Source organism: Lissotriton vulgaris, chromosome 6 (assembly GCF_964263255.1).
Source record: "Lissotriton vulgaris chromosome 6, aLisVul1.2, whole genome shotgun sequence".
Classification (NCBI taxonomy): domain Eukaryota; kingdom Metazoa; phylum Chordata; class Amphibia; order Caudata; family Salamandridae; genus Lissotriton; species Lissotriton vulgaris.
This window is the reverse complement of record NC_141694.1, coordinates 874,271,881-874,289,459: the sequence shown is the minus strand read 5'-3', so window position 1 is coordinate 874,289,459 and position 17,579 is coordinate 874,271,881.

The window sequence follows — 17,579 nt, the reverse complement described above, 5'->3', positions numbered from 1 at the left end:
GACAACACAGCTAAATGACCGAGATCTTCCCCATTGCCTGAGGTAACATGGTTGCGTCCACTGTGCTCAACACTAGAAGTATCAATAGTATATATCCACATGGAGAGGTTTGTGCTTTGTATAGTGAGATCTGTGCAGCACATCACCACTACACTTGGCATTTTGTGCATTATTATTGATGGGCGACTTGTCTCTTTAACACATATTTGGTTGCCATATCTCCCAACATTCAGCTATTGTGTGGCTGAGTGGCCATGGCATTTTGGAAAGGTCCGTTGTTCTGTTTTGTGATGCGTCAGTGTTAGTAGGGAGGATGGTCCGGGCGGAGGTTCTGGTGGTGGTGGGTTTGGCCTTGTTGGGTGTCGGAGCTGCATGATCAGTAGCTGTATCACATGTTGGTCTTTAGATGTGGCTGTGAGTTGGGTCCAATTCACGCTGAAGATAGTCGCCCTCCTTACACCAGTTAAAGGTTGATGTTAATTTCTTACTGCTAAATTCGCTTATTGCCTGCATTTGGATAGCATTGCAGATTTGGCTGGTCGTTGAAAATATGGGGAAGTGGTGTTTTAGTTTTTTTTCCACGGGATCGCCTACTTTGCATATTATTAGCATTAGTTGTGGCTCTTGTTTGTGGTGATTTTTTGGCAGAAGGTATCGATGGAAACGTGGGGATATTTGCAGTTTTCACCCGGTTGAGAATGGGATGATAATTAAAAAACACAGAAAAAAATAGGTTTAAGGAACATTATAATTAAAAATTAGCATTTAAAAAACCTTTGAAATTCACTGAAAAACAATAGGTTTTAGAGACCTTATAGTTAGAAATTAGCATTTTAAAAACCATTGAAATTCACTGAAAACACCATAGGTGTCAGGCGCATTATAGTTAGAAATTAGCATTTAAAAATACTTTGAAATTCACTAAAAAAAACATAGGTTTCAGGGACGTTATAGTTAGTTGGACATTTCACTCATAGAAAACCATAGAAATTCCCCTGTTATGGTTAGTTGAGCTAACTATAACTCGTGCCCCCTCAATACACTTCAGATGAAGTCACATATTACATCATTCATGACATGGTCTGTGACATCACTGATGGCATCTCAAATTTAGGCATGAAAACGGTATGTGCTTGGTTCTGAAAAGTGCAGGACCTCCGCCCCCCACACAGCCGACAATTTCTGTCCTCACCAGCTGTTGACGGTGCTCCCCTCCACGGCCAGGTCGCCGCGTGCAACATTTGTCTTCCAAAGTACCCTTGTACAGGGAGGGGTCATTCGACAAGCGCATGATTGTAATTCTCACTTTTATTGGTGTCCATGCCGCCTCCAGTGGGCGTCAGCTTAGTGCATGCATTATGGGACATGGAGTTTCAAACACGAGCAAAGGTATGCTTGTAGTAAGTTCAAATAGTTCAAGTAGGGATCAAGTAGGGATCAATCTTGAGTCCGTTACTTTTTTATATTTATATTACCCCTTTGGCGAAAATAGCAGATGAAATGGGCCTTACAATTTACTCCTATGCGGATGATACACAACTAGTGTTCTCCCTGTCAACAACCGACAAAACTAACACCTCCTCTCTCCGCTCTGGGCTACAGAGAATGGCGAATTGGATGCACACCAAGAAACTAAAACTAAATGGGGAAAAAACAGAGCTGATCACCTTTGGAGAACAAAAGGAACTCTGGGGACCAGCCCACTGGCCCACGGAAATGGGCCAATCCCGGTAGCGGTACAATCTGCTCGCAACCTAGGGGTGATAATCGAAGACAAACTGTCCATGCGTGTGCAAACAGCCAAAACAGCAGCAACTTGCTTTGCCATTCTTAAGTAGCTGAGAAAAATCCTGTGGCAACTCCCTGAAGGGGCGCAAAAAAACGTGATACAGGCCTTGATTGGCTCGAGACTAGACTATGGGAATATCCTATATCTAGGAGCCAATAAAGAGATCACGCATCGACTACAGGTCGTCCAAAATGCGGTGGCAAGGATACTCTCCATCTCCCTGGGCGAACAAGTGTTTCTGAACATCTAAGAAACCTCCACTGGCTCAAGATAGGCAATAGAGCTCAATTTAAAGCACTGTGTTACATGTTCAGGATAAACACAGGGGAAGCGCCTGCTTACTTATGTAAGCTGGTACATAAATACACACCCTCTTGAAACCTTTGATCGCTGCATCAGGCAATATTTGATGTCCCTAGGTTTAAACGGGTACGATTGGGCGGACGCTCTTTCGCCTACCTGGCGCCGGTTCTGTGGAATTCGCTCCCGCTGAAACTGCGTCTTGAACCAAGTTACACCATATACCAGAAAGGCATTAAGGCATGGCTATTCACCAATAAATTCCATTCCACCTGGTAAAATTTGGATCCAAGGCGCCGGGAAACCCTCAGGGTAGCTGTTGCGCCATATAAATAAATAAATAAATAAATGTGCAATGTTAATTTTTAACGATTTTCTTCCTTAGTAGGTACAAACATGAAGGCAGACTAATTTCGCCATGAAAATGCTGCGCGCTCGGTTCTGAATAGTGCAGGCTCTCCGCCCCACACAGCCGGCAATTTCTGTCCTCACCAGCTGTTGATGGTGCTCCCCTCCACGCCCAGGTCGCCGTGTGCAACATTTGTCTTCCAAAGTACCCTTGTACAGCAAGGGGTCACTCGACAAGCGTTTAACTATTTGGTTTTCAAAAATGCAGTCCGTCTTTCACATTCATTAGCATTTCGTTTTTGCCGACGCGTTTCAAGGACTTACTCTTCTTCCTCATAGGCTGCAACAAAGCACATCTGAAGCCCGCATGATTGTAATTCGCACTTTTATTGGTGTCCATGCTGCCCCCAGTGGGCGTCAGCTCAGTGCATGCATTATGGGACATGGAGTTTCAAACAAGAGCAAAGGTATGCTTGTAGTAAGTATATATATATAAATATATAAAGCAGGTAACTCCAACACACTCCTCATAACTCGAGGAAGAAAGAGCGAGGACCACAATAGCTTCTTTTAGCAATTTAGTTTATTGCCGTGCGAGGTGTAGTAGAAGCCATGACGCGTTTTGTCCCTCCTGGGGGACTTGATCACATGATGCGCTCATGGTAGCACAATTGGTTTAAATATTTTTTAACTTTTTTTCTGCGAATACCATGTGATTACAGCCTTTAAAGTGACAGTGCAAAACAATTATTACAATAGAATTTTAAAGTGCCTGTGCATATGTACAATTTAAACGATGAACCCGGAAAATATGTTGCAATTACAACAAACTCATTGTTACGGTTAGGCAGACGTTCATGCTTCAATGCAAGATTGTATAGGCCTCCTCAAAAAGGTGTATAAGTACCAGGGGATATATAGCCGAACACATACATATACCGTTTCTGTGTGCGAATTCATTCATTCTCATGCCCCGTATCAATTATTGTCGAGTGACCATTACAAAATCTGCTCATAAATATATTATGAAGGAGTTTAAATAATGCGATATAATAGTCCAAGGATTCATCTTGTTCACATGTAGTGCAAGTGTTAAGTTGATCTCTCAACTGTGCAAAACCCAATAAATTTAGAGAAATACAGGCAGCAGCTGGACGGGCAATTTTTGGGTGCAAACCTTGTTGTTATCCCATTCTAGAGGAAGAGAGAAGGAAAGTATAAATAGGTTTGAACTTATCATAGTATATGTACAAGAAGTATTAGCTTAGTTTGGGTGGGTGTTTCTGTAGTACCATACACAGGGGAAGAATGAGAAAGTGTGCAAATTGTGCAAGATATAAATGTATAAATACAGCCATCATCATGAACATAAATATAGATATAAATATGTGTTTAAATACAACTATAAATATAAATATAAATATATGATAGCTAAAAATCCAATTGGTTAACATGAACCATAAATCTAATAAATATAAACCACATGGATTATAGCCCAATAAATATCTAAAATCCAACAACTAAACACAAAATTGCAATCATTTCTTCCTGTGTCTGCTGGTAGTTACCATTTATCTAGTCATATCTAGCTAATCATAAAATAGACAATATCAGAATTTTCTCACAAGGTGTTATTATTATGTTTCCAGGCTTGACCTCAATTCCTCAGTTGCATTAAGGCCTCCTGGAGATTTGGTGTCTAAATTTAGAATGTACAACATCTCAAGTTTACGCAGAGCCTTGGTATGGTCACCTCCTCTTTTAGAGATCAGGACAGTATCTATCAAATAATATTTCAACTCCTTAGGGTCCCCCTTATGTTTTTCATTAAAGTGGCGAGCCACTGGTTAGGAGGGATCATTATTTTTGATGGCTCTAATGTGCTGTAGCACTCTTTTGTGGCCTTGCAGTACCGTGCTCCCTACATATCTCAGGTTACAAGGATATTCCAATATGTAAATTACATTATCAGTTTTACAGTTTAAGACTTTGTCAATGACCCACTCTTTTTCACTGAAAGGGGATTTATATTTTGTCATTGATACACCGTGTTGACAAGCCTTGCAAGTTTAACATTTAAGGAAGCCTTTTTGCTGAGATAACCATGTGCCCTTTAACACTGGTCCACTTGGATAATTTTTTACCAGTATATCTTTCATAGACTTTCCACGGCGGTATGTTATTGCCAGTTGTTTGGGCACAAGTTTTCCAATAATTGGACCCAGAGCGCCTCCCGCTGATCGTCTCCTCCTGAGACGGGCGAGTCCTCCATCTTGGGCGGCTCTGGGTCAGCGCTGCAGTGTTTGGGCCCCTCCCCCCCGCCACTCCCCCTCATGTGTCCCTACATAATGGTTGGCCAGTCCCGGCAGCGCAGCGGACGGGCGCAGCGGGCGCGACGAAGGCGCGCCGAAGTTGCGCCTAAGTTAAGCCAGTCTGCGCCCGTCCGCGACGGGCCGGGACCAGGGGCCACAGACCCTGCCCTTCCTTTGGTGTACACTTCTGCCCAATTATCTTCCTTTTCTGCTTCTGCCCCCCTTTCCCCCTCGGTAGTTCAACACTTATTTTCGCTTGGTATTTACGCCCCCCACTCCCCCTGTCCTCGCCCTGCCCCATCTATCTCCCCTCCCTCCACCTCCCGTACGCCCCCTATTACTGGCCCCTCTTCCGGCTCCTCAGCAGCCTCTGCTATTCTTCTTAACACTCGCTCTGCTGTCAAAAATCAAACTGCTCTTTTCAATCTTCTCGATACTGACCCCCCTGATTTTCTTTTTCTCACTGAAACTTGGTTTTCCTCTGATTCTCTCCCGGACCTCCTGGCTATCCTCCCTAATACCCACTATGCTCTTCGTGCTGACCGCCCTGACGGCAAAACTGGAGGGGGTGTGGCGATGATAATTCACTCTTCCATGAAATTCCAACTTCTCCCGCACCCCCGCATACCCAGTGTTGACTTTCTGGTGGCCCGCTCTCTTAATCTCCCAGTACCTCTTACTGTGATTCTCATGTACCGCCCCCCTCAAAGTATGCCATTGTTTGTGTCCACCTTGCAGGATCTTCTGGCCACCCTGGCGGTAAATAACTCTTCGCTGCTCCTGCTTGGCGACTTCAACTTTTGGCCGGGCGACCCGAGGGAGGACTCCTCATCTAAAGACTTCTCTGCTACACTTCAGTGTCTTAATTTTTCATCTCATGTTTCGGCCCCTACCCACATTCAGGGCCATATCTTGGACCAAATTTGGTCCTTACGCTGCAACCTCTTACCCACTTCTATTCTCCCCTGTGTCTGGTTGGACCATTCTATGATCTCCTTCTCCATCTATCTGGGTCAAGCTGAGAAAGCCCTCCTGCCTAAAAACATCCTGGCTCGAAGCTGGAACCAGACTGACCTCAACGCTCTTTCTTCTTCATTGTCCTCATCTGCTCCTGTCCTGACTGACCTGTCCCTGGAAAGTCAGGCAGACGTCATCAGCACTTGGCTTTCTTCTGCTTGCGACCAGGTCGCTCCACTTAAAAAGGTTAAATCTGTTCGCCCTTAGGACGCTCACAAGTGGTTTACTAGCGACCTTAAATCCCTTAAATTAGAGCTTAGGCGCTCGGAGCGTCATTGGCGACGTAACTACTGCCCTACCCTCCGCCTCAAATACAAAGCCCTCCTCAATAATTATAAAAAAGCCATTTTAGCGGCCAAATCCAAATACTTTACTGAGAGAGTGGCCCTCTCGCCCAACAAATCCCGTGAGATTTTCTCACTAGTTCATAGTCTTGCCACCTCTGATCGTGCCTGCCTCTCCCCCGCTCCATCCCAGTCTCTCTGTCTCTCTCTGAATGATTATTTCATCAATAAGATCATTACCATTAAGGCCAACATCCCCATCGTGTCTCAACCTGAACTTTCTAGCTATCCTCCTCTGTCCCCTTCTATTTTGGACCATTTTCAACCCATTTCATCTGAGCTTTTCCTCGACCTGCTTGTCAAGGTCAAGTCGGGCTCTCCTGCGGACTGTGCTCCCGCACGGATTCTCAGAACTCTCTACACTAGCTGCCCTGTCCCCCCCTCACTTTCCTCAACACTTCTCTGGCTTTGGGTTGTGTTCCTTCCCTTTTTAAATCTGCTATAGTTTTCCCTATTTTGAAAAAAGCTGGCCTTGACCCCTCTCTCCCATCTAACTTCAGGCCGATCTCCCTTCTCCCCTATCTAGGGAAGATTCTCAAAAGCCACGTAACATCCTGCCTCTCCACCTACATTGAGGAGAATCATATCTTGGCCTCCCACCAGGCGGGCTTTCGTCCCGGCCACTCCACTGAGGGCGTGGTCCTCGCGGTCCTGGATGAACTCAAGGGGAAAGCCAACAGCAACCTCCCCCAAGCCTTGGTCCTTCTGGATCTGTCCGCTGCGTTTGACACGGTCGATCATGCCATCCTTCTCGACCGTGTCAGCGCAGCGGGCATCGAAGGCACTGCCTTTTCCTGGATCGCGTCCTTCCTTCAAGGCAGATCGCAGGCAGTTCACCTCTCTGGTTTTTCTGCTCCCCCTCGCCCTGTTACCTGTGGGGTCCCTCAAGGGTCTTCCCTTTCCCCACTTCTCTTTAATCTTTATATCCGCCCCCTTATCTCTTCTCTTCTCGAGCTGGGGGTCTCTGTGTACAACTACGCAGATGACCTCCAGCTCGTCTTTGATCTTTCATCCCCAGCTGACTCTCTCCCCAAGTTTTGTTCCACCCTTGTTTTTATTTCCCAGTGGATGAGCTTCAATCATTTGAAGGTCAATCCGGACAAGACAGAGCTCGTCCTTACTGGAGGCTCTTCTAACCCTTGGTCCCCAGCTCACTGGCCCCTTTCTTTCGGTCCCCCCCTCCCCAGTTTCTTCTGTTCGGACTCTGGGCATCAAGATCAGCAACGATCTGACCATGCATGCCCAAATTAGTTCTGTTGTGTCTTCTTGTTTTTCCTCCCTTCGTTTAATCCGTAAGATTTCCCGGTTCTTTTCTGTTGACGCTCTCAAGACCATCATTACGGCCCTCATTACCTCCCGCTTGGATTACGGAAATGGCTTGTACGTAGGCATTCCTGCCTACGAAACTCGCCGCCTCCAGGCTATCCAAAACCAGGCGGCTCGCCTTATCCTTCGCCTTCCCAAATCCTCTCACATCACTCCCGCCCTCAAGTCCCTCCACTGGCTTCCGGTCCACCTTAGATCTTACTTTAAACTAGCCTGTTTGGCCTTTCGAGCGCACGCTCGCTCCGCCCCGCACTTCACCAACTCTCTTATCACCTCTCACGCCCCAAGCCGCACCCTCCGCTCCTCATCACTTTCTCTCCTTCACGTTCCTCGCTTCCGCAAATCACGTACCGGGGGTACCCGATTCTCTGTGCTGGCCCCCCAGTTCTGGAACAGCCTCCCTCTCTCTATCCGCTCTATTCCTATTTTTTCTCACTTTCGTAAAGCTCTTAAAACCTTTCTTTTCCTTCAGGCATTCCCTGGCTAAACCTCTTGGGTCCCTCTGTAGATACTGATGTGTTTCCCCAGCGCCAGGAAGCCGCTTGGCCGCAGAGCGCTTTATTAAGTTTCTGTTTCATTTCATTTCATTTCATCTTGTTTGATAAGATGCCATTTTCTCTTATTGATTTTTCGGACTACACCTTCATGTTGGTTATATCGTAAGATAAACCTGAATTTATCGTTACTCTGGGTTATAGTGGGGAGCCTCTTTTTGGTTTTCACTAAGATTTCCCTGGTTGTTAAATTATTTTTTTGAGGGCCTCATCTAAACACTTTTGACTGTAGTCTCTTTCTAAAAATCTTGTGATTCTCTGTCCTTGCGCTACTGCTAGGTCCTGTTTATTACTGCAAATACATTTTAAACGTAAAAGTTCCCCATAGGGGATACTATGAATTAGATGTCCCGGTGTCATATAGTTACTGCTTTTCTATATATTGTGTTAAGTTAGCATGAGTTTATTAAATGTTTAAACGACATATTTTCCTTCGGCTTCAGTTTGCACACGACACATAATTGTTATTGTAGCTTTCAACCCAGACGAAAGATGTGATTTATTTGAGAATAATATGTTATTGCTCTGATATCAGTTGTGCTTGGTACACTTGGTACACTGTCTGCACACTGAGAACTGCACCCTCTAAGAATAACCTAAAACAAGGTTGCTGGGAGGCCTGATCCTCGCACCACATTAGACATAACACAAATAATGTTGCTGCCAACATTGGGCTCTAAGCGGGTTTAAGATAGAGTTACAGAGAATGCAAAAACACGCTTGATAGTGCTTCGCATGCAGAGAGCTGGTAGCTGATGATGTGATCTTCTCCTACTGACATCTAGAGGTATGGGCCCGCCCTGCTAAAACCCAAATGAGACCTTCTTAGATATAATATAGTATGCTAAATAGGGTGCGCGAAATATGGGTGATACAGATTTCTATTGATTTTTGCATTATAATATGCTATCACCGTTCGCTTACTATGGATTAGTGACTATGCTGATAACTCTGATTTTTATAATATGTATGCTGGTATTATATAAGATACTGTGTTTGAGAACCTTGCATTGAAATATAAATATTTCAAACTTGCACGTGTGTTCTTTTACTCCCCGTTGTGGTTTGAAATGATTATAGAGCGAAAGAGTGTTCATGTGTTCCACGATACCTGAGGTAACCCAAGTTCATGTTCTGGTTTGTCTAAGACATTGGGAGTTTGTTATGACCAATGAGACACTGTAGCTAGTTCGGTAAGGGGATTTTGGATACTAAGGTGGGTTTTGGGTCACCCTAATTCACCGAGGTTCTAGATCTCTGTGCACAGTTCTGTGGGAGAACGGAAACCCTGCTACACCGGATGGGCGCTAGTCGCATCCAGAACAGAGTTTTCTGCTGTGGGTTTCCTATGCAAGTGCGTTTCAAGGGTTCCCTGTTGAACAAAAAGTTCCATGTCAAGAAAGTTGACTTGTTGGTCACTGATTTCAGCAGTGAAATGTAAATTGTGGTCATTGACATTAATATTTATATATATAAAACTCCTGGCCCGTCAATGACTCAATGGGACCCCCAGGCACGGAACTCTTGTACTCTTCAAGGAATAGACAACTCCAATGTTGTTTGTTCGCAGTGCTGTGATTTATTCACCCATAAATTATAACCCCCAAAGCTGTTCAGGCATGTGCCTGCCATGACGCGTTTCAATCGCCTCACGCAATCTTGATCACATGATGCACCACATGACAGGGAACAAATTAAATAGAAAGTGTGCACTATTAACTATAGAAAGTAATTTGCCAAGTTTAGTGAAAAAGAAAACAGACTGTCAAACATCTAATAATATTGTCATCATACCTATATGTATCTATGTATAATAGATCAATTTTTTTCAAAAAAACATTACAAATCATGAATAAAAGACCATGAACAGGTTACAACTGTAAAACCTTAAAATATATGTACAAAATACGCTGATGAATGTAAACAACATGATGAATAGTTATTATTGCCGTGCTTACTGTGTTACAACTTTACCACAGTCAACAGTGAAAATGCAGTGCTAATGCTGGTAAATTGCTTCAATATCACCAATTTACTGAATAAAATCAGTCATATTCAAACAAGATCAATCATCTTCTTATTACGTTCAGTATTGTAATTAAAGTGCTAGTGCTCAACTATACCTCGATTTCTTTGTCACATAAACCATTGTTTGTTGTATACAAGCGAGGTACCCAAAATGATTATTATCTGAAGTAAGTCAATATAGGAAATTAAGTGCTAGTGCTAAATACTTTCTCTGATTGATCCTTACATTGTCATGGTTAATATTAAAGTGCTAGTGCTGATGCCATGTTTCAATTCATCTGTCTCACTAAAATATCCAATTGATATGTATAAAAAAAGTAAACACAACTTTTAGTGCCGATTTGACTCTGCAAAATTTGGCCCTACATAGAGCAGCCAATTCATATCGATATACTTGCACTTCAAAATTTGTAGTTTATTTTATCTTAACCTTATGTCATGATCCTCTATATAAAACAGTCTGTACAATGATAAAAGTGCCGTGCTCTGTGCAAAAACAATTAACCAGTGCAAATGTGCTGTGCAACTTACATATTCTATAGTAGCGTAGACATTGAATATTATCCAAAGCTGAATAATGATAAAGTACAAGTGCTGATTACATAAATATGTACAAAATATATATGTGAGTGCGGCGCTCTGGTGCTTCTTGAGCTGTAATATATATATTTATATATATCAAACACCCCGTCACTTAATTCTCGCTCTGGGCACACTCCAGCCAGGAAGGAAGCCAACGGACACGGACCAATTTCAGTGCTACAAATTTTATTACAGGTGCAGGAGAAGTCTCATGACGTTTCGGCTCGCAAGAGCCTTGTTCACATGACAATGTCCCATTTAAGAAAACACCATTATATACTGCCAGTGATTGGATGATTCTCATCACATGAGAGGGTAAAATTTGTGTCATAATGAACATAGAAGAGATACTAGTAATATTAGTCTGTCTTTAAAGTGCCTATTAAAAACACATTAAAAGATCAGGGTTTTTAGAGTGCAAAATTACGGTAAAATACCATTATATTACCCTAAAATCGTCATTTATATACAACATGATAATCAAGCAATATAAGTACAGATTTCCCATCATTGACATTTACTGAGCCATTAGGACTAGAGTTGTTCGATATAAGTAAAATACCCATAATTTTAGACACATTATGTACAGTAAACGTATGTATAACAAAGTGCAAATGCATGTTGTTTTCAGCTGTGCAAAACCTGCAGTTGTGCAAATATAATTGTGCAAATAAAAGCCAAAGTGTAAGTGCTTGCTTAATAGTGCAGCAGTTTGTAGTATGTTAACTAAGGCTGGAACCAATTTACATAGGGACCTTCCTATCTAACATACCGTATATTGTACATTAAAATTCATAACCACAGTAATAAAATATGGTTAAAAGTATATACAAATCATCAACTTTCCAGTCCTCTATAAAAACATTCGATGAGAATGATCATATAAAGCATTTCATTTGTTAACAATCCACTGATCCATGAAAAAGTTTTTTTCACTCATTCTATGTCACTATGCTAATGTATTAATGATCACCGTGAGTTTAAGTGTACAATTGACTGGATGTTTATGATTTTCCGGGAATAAGGGCCCGTCAAATCCACTCACATCCAGGCATACCCATCATATTTAAAATCAGATTTGTAATCAAAAAGTAGCAAGTACAGATAGATTACGGATTCATGACCAAGACCTTGATTTACAAAAGCTATGTTATATGTCTCCCAGCCGGGCTACAAGTTTCATCAATGCATTAAATGACATATTAACATTCTGGTAAGATAGGGAAGTTCTTAAGGTAAACATGTGTAAAGGTCCTCCGTTACATTTAATCCTTCCGGGCTTTTAGTATTAAGTAGGAGGATATATCTTGTCTTCAGTTTCCTCAACTTACTTTCTCTGTCCCCACCCCTTCTGCTCGCTGGTATGGAATCAATCACCCAGTATTTTAGCAAGTTGTTATTGCTCTGGTGTGATTCCCTGAAATGTCGGGCCACTGGGTACGTGGTATCACCATTAGTGATGGCACGTAAATGCTGCAGGATGCGCTTATGAACCGCATGCTTCGTACTGCCCACATATCTGAGTGGGCAGGGGCATTGGAGCACATACACCGCAAATTCAGTTTTACAGGTTAAGACCTGTGTTATAGGGTGGGGATAACTTGTGAAACCATCCAAATATGTTTTGGTGTTTTCCCCATGAACACAAGCCTTGCAGGTTTTACATCGATAAAACCCTTTGTTCTGCTGCTACCAAGTTGTTTTGTTGAATGGCTCTGGACTGGTGTTAACAATTTTGTCCCGAAGGGAGGACATCCTACTGAAAGTGAGGGAGACTATTTTGGGGAGGGTGTTTCCAATGATCTGGTCACGAGTGACTAGAGGCCAATGTTTATTCATGATTTTATATAGCTCATTGTGTTGCCTACTGTACCCTGTTATAATACGGAACTTATTCTCCTCTTCTCTACTCCTCTCAGTTTCTCCTGTTTCTAATTCTGATTGCTTCACAGTCTTAGATAAGAGTTCCTCTCTAGTTGACATCATAGATTTATCTATGGCTTTTTGAATTACCTGTTCAGAATATCCCCGTTCCAAAAAGCGTTTCTTACTAGTTTCCTGAGCTAGTTTATGGTCAGTGGGGTTGCTGCATATTCGACGCAGACGAAGCATCTCCCCATAGGGGATGCTTGAAATTAAGTGCGCCGGATGGGCACTAGCCGCATGGAGCATGCTGTTTCCTGCAGTCAGTTTTCGAAAAATTCTACTCTCAATACGTCCATTATGAACATACAATTCAGTATCTAAAAACGTGATAGATTCCTGGCTTAGGGTGGCAGTGAAACTGAGGTTGAGATTATTGCAGATCAGATTCTAAATAAAAATCAGAGCCCCCTCCTTGCTACCTCTCCAATTAATCATCAGATCGTCGATGAAACGATACCATTTGATCAAATTATTGTTAACCATGTTATGGTAGTCTGGCTTGAGGACCAGCTCCTCCCAATATATATATATATTCACTGAAAAAAACATAGGTTTCAGGGGTGTTACGGTTAGCTGGACATTTCACTCATACAAAACCATTGAAATTCCTCCGTTATAGTTAGTTGTACTAACTGTACCTCTCGCGCCCGTAATCCACTGGTGATGATGTCACATATTACATCATTCCTGACATGGTAAGTGACATCACTGATGACATCGTTGAGTGACTGTGGTTTGGTTTGTTATTTAAATATGTATTATAAATATATCAATCTGCATTTAAGAATCAGTGGATATATACCTATCTTGAGGGAAGAATTAGTAGCAGTGTGATTGACTGTTTACTTGACTAATTTATAGTGTCTCACTAAAATATTGGATAGTGACTGAACTGTGTGAATATCTGTATTACTTTGTCAGTTGTTGTGTAAACTGCTCCACCAGTTGGTCACTAGCTACGTGAAAGTCTATATTAGTTATTGATTAGTTAACTGACTATTTATCTGGGAGAGTGAATGTGTGTGTGGTTCAGTGGGGAATCTGTGACTGTCCAAAGATATGTGAATAGTTAATTCAGTAGGTATATGACGTTAAGACTACGTGTTATAATAGTTGTTTGGGTGAGTGAATATCTTTATGGGTGTGGTGATGAGCAAGTATATTTCTGAATGGTACATGTCCAACAAAGTAGAAAAATAAAAGGCAGTGTATGTTAAAGTTGTTGTATCTAAATAAGTATACCTAAGACTCATTGATTGCATGAGTGACTATATAGATAACGGTATACTTGTAATAGTAATTTCATAACACACTAAGTATGAGTTACTATCTATATGAATACAGGAAGTGCTATTTGTATAAGTTTGTAGCTGAGTAAATGTAAATATCAAACATTGTTTGCAAAAGTGAGTAGGATGACTGCATAACTGAATAGGATGTGTGCTGGTGTGTAATGTCAATATTGGTGTATAAGTATACTTGATAGTATTCTATTGATCATTGACAACATGTATGAGTGAATCTATAGGTAATTGATTAGATGTGTCTGTAGAACTAGGAATCACTGAGTGGGTTTTTAGATACTTGTATTGCTATGTCAATTGATTCAAATATGGTACTCTGTATTTTACAGTGAGTGATAAAAGGTTATACTAGTGTATGATGAGGTATATCTGATTGTCACGTGAATGATGTCATCAGTGATGTAATTTAAGATGTCATCAGTGATGTCATCAGTGATGTCACTGACCATGTCATGAATGATGTAATATGTGACATCATCAGCAGTGGATTGCGGGCGCGCGAGTTATAGTTAGTACAACTAACTATAACGCGGGAATTTCAATGGTTTTGTACGAGTGAAATGTCCAACTAACTATAACACCCCTAAAACCTCTGGTTTTTTACAGTGAATTTCTAGGGTTTTTTAAATGCTAATTCCAAACTATAACCTGCCTGAAACCTATGTTTTTTTCAATGAATTTCAAAGGTTTTTTAAATGATAATTCCTAATTATAATGTTCATTAAGCATATCTGTCTTTTTCTATCTTTTTTAATTATCATCCTGTTCTCAACGTAGTAAAAACTGCAAATATTACCACTCTTCAATTTATTCCTTCCTCCAAGAAAATCGCTATAAACCAGAACCACAACTAACATTAATAATACAGAAACTAGGCGTTCTCGTAGAAAAAAAACAAAAAAAACACCACTTCCCATACTTTCACCAACAAACCAAATCCACAATGCTACCTAAAAAAATAGGCAATAGTTCCATTTACCACTAACAAATTAATATCAACATTTAACTAGTGTAAGGACGTTGACTATGTACTGTGTGAATTACATTCAACTCACACCCATATCTAAAGACAAATATGTAATAGTGGTACTAATTATGCACTTCCAACACCAAACAAAATCGCAACACATAGCGCCACCATCACTACAACCCCCCTCCTGACCCCTCCCCCTCTACTACCTCACAGGCAGTACAAAACAGGACACTGGACCTTCCCAAAATAATATATTCCCTCAACAGCACACTAGCTCAATGTTCAGAGGTGTGGCAATCAACTATGTATAAGGGAAGGAACTCGCACATTAACAATATTGTACACAATGCTTACACTACCGGAGATATGCTATACACATCTCACTATACAAACCAAAAACTTTTCCATGCGTAGATATACTATTGATACGTGTAGTGTACTGCATAGTGGGCGTAACCATATTATCTCAGACTCTGGGGAATATCTCAGTCATGAAGCTGTGTTGGCCTCTCCCCCCTGGAAGCAGAAGTGGAATGGGCTGGTCCAACATACGCAACTCCAGCGTAAGAGTACAAATAATTAGCCTACGCCCTGGGCGTGGTTCACTTCTGCAAACAGAAAATACTCTGCTGCAGCGAAGGTCCTCACCCTGCCACGTGGCTGCCGCCATGACCACGTGCCTCCTCGATACAGGCCCATTTTGAACTCAGCGCCACAGCACCGCAGACTTATGTCTGTATCGACTACTGCCTTCGATCTACACTGCGAACAGCAGGGTTCACAACCTGAATTCAGCTTTGGATCTACACTACGGACGGCATTAAAGTTAGCCTTGATTTATGTAAGTTCGAGACAATTGTACTCTATGTCCTCAGACTTTGTTAAAATAAGTGACTAAAATTCTTCGTCGATATGTGTGCTGACTACTGCCTTCGAACTACAGTGCAGTCAGTAGAGTTTACAACTTGATACCAGTTTCACATCAGCACTACCGACAACATTGAATTCAGTCTTGATTTATTTAAGGCAGAGACAATTGTACTCAGTCCTCAGATTTTGTTAAAGTATGTGACAAACAGATTCCTCGATGTTGGTGTCGACTACTGCCTTAGGTCTACCCTGCGGATAGCAGGATTCACAACTTGAATTCAGCTTTGCATCTACACTATGGACAGTAGGGAATTCGGCCTTGATTTATTTAATGCAGAGACAATTGTACTGTATGTGTTCAGATTTTGTTAAAATAAGTGACAAAAATCATTTGTCGATATCTGTGCTGACTACTGACTTCGATCTACAGTGCAGACAGCAGGGTTCACAACTTGAATTCAGCTTTGGATTTATACTACGGACAGCATGAACTTTAGCCTTGATTTTTTTATATAATTGTACTTTATGTCCTTAGATTTTGTTAAAGGTTACGACAAAAAGAATTTCTTGATGCCTGTGCTGACTACTGCCTTCGATCTACATTGTGAGGGCTCACGATTCAGGAATAAATTGCCTATTGACATCAGGAAAACAGACGAATTGATGGCCTTCCGTAAAAAGGTGAAAACATGGCTCTTCCCCAAAGCTTAATCTCACCAGAACTTTAATACTATCCTCCCCTCCTCTGATGCACAGTATTTATTCAGCAATATGTACACAGCGCCAGGATGCCCGTAGGGTTGCAGAAGCGCTTTACAAATGCTATAAATAAAAATAAATAAAATAAATGGCGATTGCACATGCCGCATTCCAGTAAGCAAGAGACATTGTACTAGTGCGACCCACAAGAACCACGAATCATCGCAGGGTGAACACACGCTGAGTTTTTCAGGTACCACTAACTCACTGTACCACAAGTCATCTCCCCATGGCCTTATTAAGGCAGAATTCACTAGGCAAAAAACATTGCTCCCAGTGCGGCCTGCCCGGAGCGCACATCATCGCAGGTTAGGTACACGCTCAGTACCAAAAGTACTACTAACTCAGTGCACCATAATTCATCGCTACGTGGCCGTATTCAGGCAGAATTCAACAGCCAATAGACATTGGTCCGAATGCGGCTCCCCTGGACCACACATTATCGCAGAGTACGTACGAGCTCAGCGCCAAAGATACTAACTCAGTGCACCATAAATCATCGCAAAGAAGAGTGAACAGTTTTATGTCAGCAATGAGGCATACTATCACTTTTAAATGGAATTCATGCAGAATTCAATCAACAAAAGACATTACTCCAGTTACTGTGCCCCCCACCACGCATCATCGCATGGTACGTACACGATAAGCGCCAAAGATACTAGTAACTCAGTGCACCAAAAATCATAGTCACGTGGCCTTACTAAGACAGAATTCACAAGACAAAAAACATTACTATCAGTCCAGCCTGCCCGAACCACGCATCATCGCAGGCTCCACAGAACCTTGTTGTTTCAGGTGCCACTAACTCAGTGCAAACCAAACTAAGTATAACACCTATCAAACCTACACAATATCCCTTTAGTATGCTTCCTTCAAAAACTTCTTTTATATCACTTATAGATTTAGTTGAATAATAAAAATCACCCTGCAAGTGCAAAGGCACACTTAATGACAGTCTACACTGCGGACAGCACAGGTCACAATTTGAACTATAATGTCCCTGAAACGTACATATTTCGACAATGTATTCCATACATGTTTCATCTGGTATTTCAATTGTGATTACACATGATGCAGTCCAGCCTAATATCTGCACTGCGGTCAACAGGGTTTACAACTTGAATTCAGCTTTGCATCTACACTACAG